A 13,875-nucleotide genomic window follows, 5' to 3' on the forward strand; every position below is an offset into this window, starting at 1 on the left:
CATGTTGAAAAGCAGAGACATTACTTTGCCAACAAAGGTCCGTCTAGTCAAGGCTATGGTTTTTCCAGTGGTCATGTATGGATGTGAGAGTTGGACTGTGAGGAAAACTGAGCGCCGAAGAATTGATGCTTTTGAACTGTGCTGTTGGAGAAGACTCTTGAGAGTCCCTTGAACTGCAAGGACATCCAACCAGTCCATCCTAAAGGAATCAGCCCTGGGTGTTCATTGGAAGGACTGATGCTGAAGCTGAAACTCCAATACTTTGGCCACCTCGTGTGACGAATTGACTCATTGGAAGAGACCCTGATGCTGGGAGGGATTCGGGGCAGGAGGAGAAGGGGATGACAGAGGATGAGATGGCTGGATGGCATCAACAACTCGATGGACATGGGTTTGAGTAGACTTTGGGAGTTGGTGATGGACAGGGAGGCCTGGCGTGCTGCGATTCATGGAGTCGCAAAGAGTCAGACACGACTGAGTGACTGAACTGAAATTTAACTCAGTTTTTTTGTACATTTTGGTGAATAGTTTATTTGACATCTACAGAAATACATTAGCCAAAGAAACTAGAAGTTAATACTTTTGAGAAATATAACTCCTAATTTAGTTTGTATTATAAATTGTAGAGTTTCTAAATAAGAAATCCTACTAAAAGCAATTCTAGTGATTATTCTGAATTTCTTACATAGTCAAATTCCTCAGTCTTGAAAATATTGATTAAAAGATCAGTGCTTAATAGATAAGTGATATTCTTTTCAAATACTTCTGGCTTTTGAGCTAAGCCATTGGGATTTCCATGTGGGTGAAGTTCTGAAGGTAAGAGATTTTTCCTTTATTTTTATGGTTTGAATATGATGCTTTTGGGGTTTCTCTACTTTAGTGGCAGTAACATAACTGTGGTGGGATGAGCAGTCTAAAACTTTCTTGACATCGTACTGTTACAAATGCTGTGGAATCCATTCTGTCTGCCCTGTTCCTCCCCCACTCCATGTAGAGTGTGGTTTCCATGTCATTAGCCTCGTCTGTGTCATTCTTTGCCAGGTTCCCTTCCTCATCCTGCAGCAAGTGGGTGACTCTTAATTGAATTCCCACCTAATTACATGCAGTTTCTTGAGCACCAGTATGACATTTGGTTTCAATCAAGAGATTCTCTACAGATTGTGTGGTTCAAGGAAGAGGTGAAGATTTCTGTCTTCTTTCAAGGATATTCATAAGCAATGAAGAGTAAGTAGGTATATGGAAAAACTGTTGCAGTTATAAAGTGGCACATCCTTCTGATTTAAAATATGAATTTTTCTCCATGAATTAAAAATAAGCATGGTGTGAGATATACTTATTATTAGTATTAGGATTCTGATAGACAGAGAGAGATTTACTTTAAAGAATTGGCTCACACGATTATGAAGGCTATCAAGTTTGAAATCATAAGGGAAAATTGGCAGGCTGAAGACCAGGGAAAAGGTGATTTTTCAGTTGAGTCTGAAAGCAGTCTCCTGGCAGAATTTCCTTTTCTTTTTGGAGGTCAGTCATTTTTCCTCTTAAGGTCTTAAATTGATTGGATAAGACCCACCCACATTATGGAGGGTAAGCTGCTTTAATCAAAATCTATGATTTAAGTGTTAATCTCATCACAAAAATATACCTTCACAGAAACATCTAGAATAGTGCCTGATCAAATATCTGGGTTGGAGAAGGAAATGGCAACCCACTCCAGTATACTTGCCTGGAGAATTCCATGGACAAAGGAACATGGCAGAATAAAGTCTATGGGGTTGCAAGGAGTCAGACAAGACTGAGCAGATAGCACAAATATCTGGGTACCATGGCTTAATCAAGTTGACGCATAAAATTAACTATCACAATATGCTAGCAAAGTCTTGTGCTACTTGATGAATTACTCCTGTACTGTACAGATTTTACAAAATGCCTTCTTATGCACCCCTCTGAGCTAGAAATAATTATAGTTCAGTGATGTCACACTCAGCTAAAGCATTGTGGTTATTTCCTTTTGAGAGAAGTCAGAAATAAGCTTTGATTACTGAAGGCATGAACTCACTGTCTAAAACTCAGTTTTTAGCCAGGCTCTGTTAGAAGAGACAAAAGGGGGAGTGTCTGATATGGATTGGTATGTTGGATGCCCACTCATCCAAGAGTCAAGAAAACAACAACAGGTGACATGAGGCTATGCATGTCTCTCCTAGGCTGCTCTCCAGTGAACAAAGGAATCATTTTCACTTTTACCCAATCTATGTCTTTCCAAAGCAATTCATTTTTTAAAAATGTTAGTCCTTTTTAAATTGGAAAACACTTGACTACTCTGAGGAATTAATGTTATTAAACGTCATAGCTGGTACTTCCAAAATATCTTCAAGAGTTCAACTTCAAAATGGTATCTCCCAAAGAGCTCACGTTTCTTTTCTCTGCGTTAGACTTGCCTGTAGATCAGAATTAGCAAAAGAATATTCCCTTCATTTTCTTTAACATTACTAGACTGTAATGTCTTTTGGCTTCAAGTTCATATTGCTAATGCACTTGGAACTGCCAGATTCTGTTTCATTCTTCCTCCAAGAGTAAGACATGCTCCCAGTCCCTTCAGTGGTCACCTCCCTTGGTATATATCAGAATACAGATCTGTTGATCTCTTGTTCTTCCTAAATGCCTCTTGGCAGCTGCTCAACCACACCTCATGCTCTATCTCATGATTCACAGCTCTGCCGGGTACACTGCACAGTTCTATCCACTGCCTTTCATAGCCTGGAACTCCTGGCAGTTTCCTTGTGGAGGGATGCTTCCTTCTTGGGCCAGGAGTGGGGATATATGGGGCAGAACCTACTTGCCCTTACTGCTTATTTCTTTGCTCCCATGCTCCACTATGCACAGATGGTTCTAGGGATCTCTCATAGGCGGTTTAGCAGGGGGAAATAAAAAGGAATGAACACACAAGTGAGAATCGAGGCCCTTTCAAACCAAAGCTAGCCTATGAGTCTACCATGGTTCTTGGTTTTCTGTCTCCCTCTGTGATCAGAGTTGTTTTCCTCTGGAAGAAAGGCTTCTTTAACTTCATCCATCTTTTAGATATTACAAACCAAAGATTTGTCTCACTTCAGAATTTCCTCCCTCATCTGTCTATTTCCTCAAGTTAGAAATAATACATTTAATATAATGTCTGAGAGACTCCAGAAGAACTGGATTCATGATCTTTGATACTCTGATTCACGACCCACAGTACAAGTGGCTGCAGACATTTAATTTTTGTTTCTTTAAGAGGTTCCCACCAAAAAAATTAAATATAATCTAATTTCCTTCAACTTGAGAAAACTTATTTCAGCTTTTACGATTTATTTGCTAATTCCTCCATTAAAGTCAATAGTATTTGTCTTAAAATTTACATGTGAATGCTATCTTTTGACTTGAATTATAGGTAGACAGTTGACTTTGCAGGTAGTGAAGGATTCATCTATTTTTATCTCTGAAGTCTTTTGTATTAAATTTTGAAAATTATTTTTATGACATATTAATTTCTTTAATTTAATTGAAAGGTTTAATAAAAAAGTATGTAAGTTATTTTAGAAAGTTTCCCAAGAGCATGAGCTGCAGACTAGTCTTCTAGTTCTCCTGGCATCTAGTGGGTAACCATTGGCAAGCACATATACACACATGTGCATACATGCCTATCGAGGACAAACAATTCTCATAGATAGTGAGATCTAAATATATACAGAAGTGACATTTTTCTAGTTGTTCCATACTCTAGCTCTGCCCATAAATGATGCCAAATTTTTACATATTATGCAGAATAGATACAGTCACTTTTTATTTTCAATTTCACACCTTGCCCCTTGGCTTCTCAAGTCTAGGAACTCGCTGAAAGTGAGTGACCATAACTGAACCATTTGCCTCTTGATGACACCTCTCAGCACAAAAGGTCCAGCTTGAAGTTGCTCTTGTTCCTAAGCGGGGCCAAGTCAGAAATTTAAAAATACATCGTTATTCCATTTTAGCTACATGAAGAAATATGATATGAGACTATATGATTGTCTGATATTAAAATGCCATAATGATAGTGGTGAAACTTAGGATGCTTTTCATTTACAAAGCAAAATGAGAAGCTATACTGAGATCCTCACAATTTTGTCTGAAATGGCTTAGGTTTTCAGAGTTTCCTTATATAGGGAAATTAATAAAATATTTTACTAACTGGTAGCTATTTCCCTTTTAGAAGGCAATGGCACCCCACTCCAGTACTCTTGCCTGGAAAATCCCATGGACGGAGGAGCTTGGTAGGCTGCAGTCCATGCAGTCGCGAAGGGTCGGACACGACTGAACGACTTCACTTTCACTTTTCTCTTTCATGCATTGGAGAAGGAAATGGCAACCCACTCCGGTGTTCTTCCTGGAGAATCCCAGGGAGGGCAGAGTTTGGTGGACTGCCATCTATGGGTCACACAGAGTCGGACACGACTGAAGCGACTTAGCAGCAGTTATTTCCCTAAGAAAGGGAATTATATTTGTTTGGGGAAGTACCTTGATAAACTCTTTGTAAGTGGAAGGTTAGGTATTTAGGAAAAGATTAGAAGGCAATAAAGACAGCAAAATTTTTCTTCAAAGTTGTGATACATATATACAATGGAATATTACTCAGTCATAAAGGGAATGAATTTGAGTCAGTTCTAGTGAGGTAGATGAGCCTCCAAACTGTTATACAGACTGAAGTAAGTCAGAAAGGAAAAACAAGTATTATATATTAACGCATATGTATGGAATCTAGAAGAATGGTACTGATGAACCTAATTGCAGGGCAGGAATAGAGATGCAGGTATAGAAAATGGACTTGTGGATACCGGAGAGGAAGGAGAGGGTGTGAGGACTAGAGAGAGTAGCATGAAACATACACATTACCATGTGTAAAATAGATAGCTAGTAGAAAGCTGCTCTATAACACAACGAGCTCAGCCCGGTGCTCTGTGATGACCTAGATAGGTGGGATGAGGGTGGGGTGGGAAGGAGGTTCAGAGGGAGGGGGCATATGTATACTTATGGCTGACTCATCTTACTGTATGGTAGAAAACAACACAACATTTTAAAGCAATTATCCACCAATTATGGCTGATTCATGTTGATGTTTGGCAGAAACCAACACAATAAAAATGTAAAAAAAGTAAGAAAAAATATAAAAGATAAAAAACTTTTATTCGAAGAAATGAATTGGTGGGGAGAGACAATAATGGAGAGTAGAGGAGATACAATGATGTAGGAAGGAAAAGTAATGGTTACTGTGCCAAGTTATGAATATTTGGATCTCCAGATGACAGCAATCATTAAAGGACTTATTAAAGAATCGGGTAATGTTCAACTGTAGTCTGTTGAAAATTTCAGTAGTATTGTTCATTCTTCCCCCAAATTTCTTTCTCTAAGAGCTCCGTGTATGAGTCAGATGGAGTGTGTTTATATTGAGAGGATAAGAGTACAGTAAAGAAGCCCCCAAGGGAATGCAAAGAGGCAGAGTCACAGGCACAAAATAAGGAGAGATAACTGAGTGGAAGCTGGAAACTGGAACCAGAAGTGACTAAGGAATAATGGAAATCTCTACAATTTCTCCTTGCTTGCTCCTTGGAAGAAAAGCTATGATCAACCTAGACAGCATATTAAAAAGCAGAGACATTACTTTTTTTTTTTTTTTAATTATTTTATTAGTTGGAGGCCAATCACTTCACAACATTTCAGTGGGTTTTGTCATACATTGACATGAATCAGCCATAGAGTTACACGTAAGTTCTGTCTAGTCAAAGCTATGGTTTTTCCAGTTGTCATGTATGGATGTGAGAGTTGATCATAAAGGCTGACTGCCAGATAATTGATGCTTTTGAACTGTGGTGTTAGAGAAGACTCTTGAGAGTCCCTTGGACTGCAAGGGGACCCAACAAGTCCATCCTAAAGTAAATCAGTCCTGGGTATTCATTGGAAGGACTGATGCTGAAGCTGAAACTCCAATACTTTGGCCACCTGATGCAAAGAACTCACTCATTTGAAAAGACCCTGATACTGGGAAAGATTGAGGGTGGGAAGAGAAGGGGCCGATAGAAGATGAGATGGTTGGATAGCATCACCGATTCAGTGGAGATGAGTTTGAGTAAACTCCAGGAGTTGGTGATGGAAAGGGAAGCCTGGGGTGTTGCAATCCATGGGGTTGCAAAGCCTCGGATATGACTGAGTGACTGAACTGAATTGAACTACAATTTCTAAATAGTCCCAGTGAAGACTTCAAATTTTCTATAGGATGTATGATGGTGGTTTAAAATCATCTTACATAAATTTAAAGTGGCAGGAGACCCAGCATCCTGGGAGGACAGGAATCCCTGTAACCTGGGTTACAGGTAGCAAGGATTGCATTTTTATAACTTGGGATAAAATCTTCAGGAGCACTCATTGAAAAATGTTAAGCTTTGGGAACAATTTGGGACAAAAAAGATGGCTTGAGTCAATGATTTAGGTGTACGTTTTGCCTTAGGTTCATTTAGTTGAAATGCACAAAGATGTGTCCAAGCAATCATGTCATTCTTTTCCAAAAATTTTCACCAAATTACCATTAATTTGTTAATATCAATATCAATAACCTCAGATATGCAGATGACACCACCCTTATGGCAGAAAGTGAAGAGGAACTAAAAAGCCTCTTGATGAAAGTGAAAGAGGAGAGTGAAAAAGTTGGCTTAAAGCTTAACTTTCAGAAAACTAAGATCATGGCATCTGGTCCCATCACTTCATGGGAAATAGATGGGGAAACAGTGGAAACAGTGTCAGACTTTATTTTTTTGGGCTCCAAAATCACTGCAGATGGTGACTGCAGCCATGAAATTAAAAGATGCTTACTCCTTGGAAGGAAAGTTATGACCAACCTAGATAGCATATTTAAAAGCAGAGACATTACTTTGCCAGCAAAGGTCCATCTAGTCAAGGCTATGGTTTTTCCAGTGGTCATGTATGGATGTGAGAGTTGGACTGTGAGGAAAACTGAGTGCCAAAAAATTGATACTTTTGAACTGTGGTGTTGCAGAAAACTCTTGAGAGTCCCTTGGACTGCAAGGAGATCCAACCAGTCCATCCTAAAGGAGATCAGTCCTGGGTATTCATTGGAAGGACTGATGTTGAAGCTGAAACTCCAATACTTTGGCCATTTCATGGGAAGAGTTGACTCATTGGAAGAGACCCTGATGCTGAGAGGGATTGGGGGCAGGAGGAGAAGGGGACAAGAGAGGATGAGATGGCTGGATGGCATCACCGACTCAATGGACATGAGTTTGAGTAAACTCCAGGAGTTTGTGATGGACAGGGAGGCCTGGCGTGCTGCAATTCATGGGGTCACAAAGAGTCGGACATGACTGAGTGAATGAACTGAACTGAACCGAACCATTAATTACAGTATAGAATGGTCTTCCCTGGTGGCTTAGTGGTATCTGCCAATGCAGGAGACGTGGATTTGATCCCTGGTTTGGGAAGATCCCCTGGAGAAGGGAATGGCAACTAACTCCAGTATTCTTGCCTGGGAAATCCCATGGACAGATGGTGGGCTACAGTCCATGGGTTGCAGAAGAGTTGGAGATGACTGAGCGACTAAATGACAAGAGTAAAGGTACTCCTTCGGGAATCTGGAACTCAGCCTCTGGGAGACCACTGCAGTTCCTTTCCCTTCCCCAAGCCTGAAGGTTTGTGTTTAATCATGAACAGTCTTTAGATATCTGTATAAAGTATCTGCATACTGTATAACTCACCTTTTAGTTTTCATATTAAAATTCCTCCACTCCTCCACATGGCATTTATGGCAGAACCAACACTCTGACAATATCCCACTCCTTCTTTCTCCTATTATCAGAGCAATAACTTAATGGAAATAGTTACTAAGGTCTTCTTTAATCTTAGTTCTCAGGAAGAAAAATGAAGTAAAATATGACTCACATGTTTTTTAAAGATTGTTGATGGATTCTCAGAAGTACTTTAGAAATATCATTTTACCCTAGGCATAAAAGTCCAGCTCTTCATTTTAAACAACTTATCTATGAGGTGCAGAATAAAAATGACCCAGGAAATGGTCCTAGTACTATAGTTTTCAATTCTTCAAGTAAACATAATGTGTATATCACATTCACAGTGTACACATCGCATATCTTTTTAATTTTGTTCATTTTTATTCATTAATTTGCTCATTAACTTGTTCATTTGCTGCTTTCATATTTTCATTAAAACAATTTTCCATAAAAATTGTCCTTTTGTCTCAGGGATTCAGCATAATGAAATATCTAATTCAGTGAGAAGGCTGGCTGCATTTGATATACTTCAGATTTACATGATCAGCTTCTTAAATCCTTTTGTTTAAGTGTAAGGAAAATTGTCAGAATAAAGGAAATTATATTTATGAAATGTTTATAAATCTTCTGAAAGAAGAGTTGTGAAAATGCAGAATACAGCTGATGATGTGTGTTAATGATGATATTGTAGAAGGAAGACCATTTGCTGTTTACAAATTTGTTAATAACACTAGATAACATTGACAAAGACAATAACATTTTCTTATAAAACTGTGTAATGTAATAGCAATTCCTCACACTTGCTGAACAATTTTTATTTTCAGAAAGTCGACAGCTTCTGCATGATTAGGGTCCAACATTTTGGAAAGTATTCAGGTTCAGTTGCTTAATAATCCAATCAACATAGTCACCAATGCATCTTGTTTTCCTTTAGCTGATTTCTGCTATTCCAAGATCCTGGAGAGACTGTCGAAGAGAGAAAAATTCAGAGTCTGAGAGGGTGAGGGAACTAGCTTTGTTGAGAATCTGTGCCATGGGGTGAATGTTTGTGTCCACAAATAATCATATGTTGAAGCCCTAAACCTCAGTGTGGCTGTGTTTGGAGATTCAGCCTCTATGGAGATAAACCAGGTTAATAAAGTTCACGAGGATGGACCCTAATCCAATAGGATGAGTAGAATAAAATAGAGCAGAATAGAATAAGAGGTAACCTAGGGTTCTTTCTACATGCACACAGAGAAACGACCGTGTTGGGACGCAGCAAGATGGCAGCCATCTGGAAGCCAGGAAGAGACGCCTCGCCAGAAACTGGACCCTGCTGAATACTGGACTCTGACTTTCTAGCTTCCAGAACTGTGAGAAAATAAATTTTCTGTTGTTTAAGCAGCCCAGTCTATGAAATTTTGTTACGGAAGTCTCAGCTGACAATTGCAGTCTGTTCTTGTCAATACTTGAAGACTAATGTGAGCTGTCCTCAAGAACTTGGAGGTGATGGAAACAGGATGATGTCTACGGCTCCAAGGCAGCAACACTGGATTGAAACAACATTAGCAATATCAATGACGCATTGATTCTATTTATTTGCCAGACGTGACTAGGAACTTTACTACAAGTGTTAAATCCTGTAGTCGTTCCAAAGCTCTATTAATGAGTCTGTTTATTTGCACCTTTTAAATATAGTCACAGAGTCTCAGAGTGGTGTATTAACACTCAAGCTCACTTAAGGATGACTTGTAGATCACTCCTTCAAACCTGGACTGTCTAACCCCAAATCTCAAATGCTTAACCTTATTCACACTGCAACTGGGTTGAGTGCTGCATTACTGACTCCATGGACATGAGTTTGTGTAAGCTCCAGGAGTTGGTGATGGACAGGGAAGGCTGGCATGCTGTAGTCCATGGGGGTCACAAAGAGTTGGACATGACAGAACAACTGAGCTGATTGAATACCAACAGCAAGAGTGTGACTTTAAGAAGAGTGATTTGTCAGCAATAAAGCACAGAAAACGAAAACTATAGACACAAAAGCTGGAATAAATCATCTTGGGATTTCTGAGAGATCAATCCACTCTTAATGTTGTCAAATCAGTTTCCAAAACTGCAAAGCAGAAAATCAGGTTTCGGTTTATAATTAAAAAGAGTGAGTCTGCCTTCTATTCTGTTTTACTTACATTCATTTTGTGTCTCCAAAGATTTCTTTATGACTAAGAGTTTGTTTTGAACCTCAGGATTGTCCATAGCTAGAAGCAATGTTGGATAAATCGTAAGTACTCAGATGTGAGTTGAATCCCATTAATCTGACAGCTCATAACGTTAGGTTTACTATAGGGCTTCAGAGATTGCCTTGGTTACTGCTCATCACGTTTCTTGTCTTCTGTAGGTTGGTTCCATAATGTCAAAACTTACTATTCTCCACTGAATATTTCCTGGGTTTCTGTAGGCAAACTGCAGGTAAGAAACAAGAATATTTTGCCCCCAAGACCTTTTGAAACCCAATGTGTTTCATAAGTTCCATTTCCACATAGCATCAAAATGTCACAAACATTAAAATTACAAAAAATAAATGTCAAGTTTTAAAAATATATATGTATCCACAAAGATATATTCTGACATCATGGTTTTATCCCCTCTTTTATCAGCCCACATTGTCTACCTGACCCTTCATTTTCATTTTTCACTCCCAGCCAGAATGCAGGGTCACACAGACTCTACCTCATTCACACTTTCCATTTTCAAAGTTCAAATGCATCTATTTCTTTTATTTATTAGGATTTTATTTAAATATGCCCACGACTTGATTTTGAAAAGTAAAATGAGTCTTTAAAAGATATGCCAAAGGTGCGCAAAGTAATCTCAAAAGTGGGAGGTTCACTATGTCAAGAAAATTTGAGGATGGTACACATTCATCTTTATGAAAGCTTGGTAGTGTAGATAGAAAGGAAAATTGTCTGCTACTTGTAGATTGGGATCTAGTCTAGAATGTTAATATCACAGTGCTTATTTGCTACCACTTTATAGATGTGGAGTTTGTGAGGCAAGTATTTGGATAAACTTAATCTCCATAGATATCAATTCTGTCATTTTAGTATGCTGCTACTGTGTGAATGAAAGTTCCCAGTGCAAAAAGTAGGTGTTCCATTGCTGCTGTTTTTGTTGTTCATTCTCTAAGTCATGTTCAACTCTTTGCCTCCCCATGGACTGCAGCACACCAGGCTTCCCTGTCCTTCACTGACTCACAGAGTTTGCTCAAATTCACATCCGTTGAGTCAGTGATGTTATCTAACCATCTCATCCTCTTTTGCTTTCAGTCTTTCCCAGCATCAGGGTCGGTGTTCATTGGATGAGAGCAAACATACACAGATTTTTGATTGACGTTTTCTATAAAAGTTGTTGTCAATGCCTGTCCTATATTCCCTTGGCCCATTTCTAAGTTCATGCAGCCATGGTGGACAGTTCCTGGACACAGTGACCACTTTCAGTTGGAGGCTTTTTCCAGAATTACAGGAGTTGTGCATTCTCATGAAGGCAATGCCGTCAATGAGGGTGGGGGTCAGTATCCTAAGAGAGATAATTCTACAACATGAACTTATTACATCTCAGTGGGTCCTGTAGTACTGAACCTCTGTTTCCTGTGGCTGCAACCCACTCACAAATATATCTTTTACTGAATTTTCTCTCTTAAAAGTGTTAATCACCCAGTCATATTTCACTCTTCGTGACCCCCTGGACTATAGCCCACCAGGCTCCTCTGTCCAAGGAATTCTCCAGACAAGAATTCATGGAGTGAGTTGCCATTCCCTTCTCCAGGGGATCTTCACATCTCAGGGGTCAAACCTGGGTCTCCTTCATTGCAGGCAGATTCTTTACCACCCGAGCCACTTACACCAATGGAGATAACACAATACCTGAGACAGACTTTTCTAGTATGTTTGTTTCTAAAGGAAATCTTTATAAATGTCTCTTAACCAAAGCAACCATTTTACTTTGTTGGCATTATTCTTTGGTACACTAAACACACCTTCCTTTTTCTTATTTTTTAAATACAAAATATGCCTTCAAAAAAACATACCGAGGAATAATTTAATACCAAAAAATTCACCCATTTTAAGAGAGGAGTCAGGGTGGTACGAGAACAAGGATTGACCAGTAACCAGGCATAAGGGATTTTATCGGAATGATGACAACACACCTTCCTTTTAACACTGCCCATGAGAGCAGGAACCACAGCTATGTTGTTTGTGTCTGTATCTCCAATCATATAACAAAAGACAATACATGGTGGGCCCTTAAGAAGAATGCTTCAAATGGAAATGTGTGTGTATGTATGTATTGCACAATTCACTGGGTTTTACTATATTCATAAAGTTGTGCAACCACAATTATCTAATTATCTAATTTCAGGATACTTTTATTGCTTTAAAAATAAGCCCTCTACAAAAACCTCCTTCTTCCAGTCCTCTGGCAGTCACTGAATTTACTTCTCTTCTCTATGGATTTACCTATTCTAGAAATTTACTAAAAATGGAATCAAACAATATATAGTCTTTTGTGGTTGGCTTCTTTCATGAAGCATGATATTTTCAAAGTTTGTTTGTATTGTAGCATGTGTTAGTACTTCATTTCTTTTCATAGATGAGTAACATTCCCTTGTATGGCTATACCATCTTGCTTATCTCTTCATCATTTGATGAATTTTGGGGTTGTTTTAACTCTTTGACTATTATGCATAATATTGCTAAGAATATTCACCTATAAGGAGCTGTAGTATTTTACATTCCTATCAGTAATGTATGTAGGTTCCAATGTTTCTACATCTTCATCATTTGTTATTCTCCTCATTTTTAATATAGACTTCCTACTGTCATATTGAATTTGACTTGAAAAGTAGTCTTTAGAGATATCTTAGCATTCCTTTTCTCTAGCAATTTGCTTACCCATGAGACCTTTCTTCATTTTGAAGAAACAAAATTTCTGAAAAGGAATTCCATGGTAGCTGATATTGTTGATTTTTATGAAGACTGTAATTATTTTGCAATCATGGATTTGTTTTTTTGGTCACACTGTGTGATGTGTGGGTTTTGGTTCTTCTGACCAGGGATTGAATCTGCAGCCTCTACCTTGGAAGGGCGAAGTCTTAACCACTGGACCATCAGAGAAATCCCAATGGACATTTTCTATTGCAGCCCCTTTTCAAAGCTAATAAAATGAGAAGTAGTTCAGCATGGTACATTGTGCCCTTCTGACCCGATCAAGTTGTATGGCTGTGGGAAATTCACTTTTCCTCTCTGGATCTTAGGTATCTTATCTGTATATTGAATATGGCATGTTCGATATCTTTCATGGAATGTTACAATAAATTCTCTCAGTTTACTTTTGGTTTTGAAATTCATTGCATGATTTTTCTTCTTCCTTCTCTTCCTCCTCCTGTTCTAGTTGGTAATTATTCCTTTTGTGTGGCAACTGATTCTAATGAAGATTTCAGAGTCAATATCATTCACCCCAGAAGTTGAGCCAGTTGAAATACTTCTTCCTGGCAGAGTGATCAGTCCAAGGATAGTTATATGGTTCAAGCTAGGAAAATTAGAGTCCTTCCCAGAGTCTTATGAAGGATGCCATCTGCTCTGGGACTGCAGTGCAAAAGGAATATGAGTCTTGCACTGCTGGTGGCTATCATGTCCACCATGTGGAAATTATCTGTCTTAGAAACAAAGAGAAAGGTTTCATCTTTTGAGGTCCTACATCTCTCTGGGCCTGTGTCAGACCTACTCTTGCATTTTTCACTTTATATATTTTTTGTGCATGACTAATTTTAAGTTTACTTTCATCCACTTCTATTAATCAGAAGATGTCTGACTAATATATATACAAATATTTATTGAGTGCCCATGGTAAGATACTCTGGAATAGACAAAAAAGTATGAATCCACATTCTCAAGGCATTTCCAGGCCTAGTTGAATGGCCAAAATGGAGAAATACGAAAGCCAATTTTACAATGAATCTTTTTTATATGAGGAAAGATGCTTTGGCTTCTTTCTTCACTGATCAGCATCCTAGTCCGTGTACCATTTCAGA

The sequence above is a fragment of the Muntiacus reevesi genome, chromosome 3 (genome assembly GCF_963930625.1).
Source record: "Muntiacus reevesi chromosome 3, mMunRee1.1, whole genome shotgun sequence".
Classification (NCBI taxonomy): Eukaryota; Metazoa; Chordata; class Mammalia; order Artiodactyla; family Cervidae; genus Muntiacus; species Muntiacus reevesi.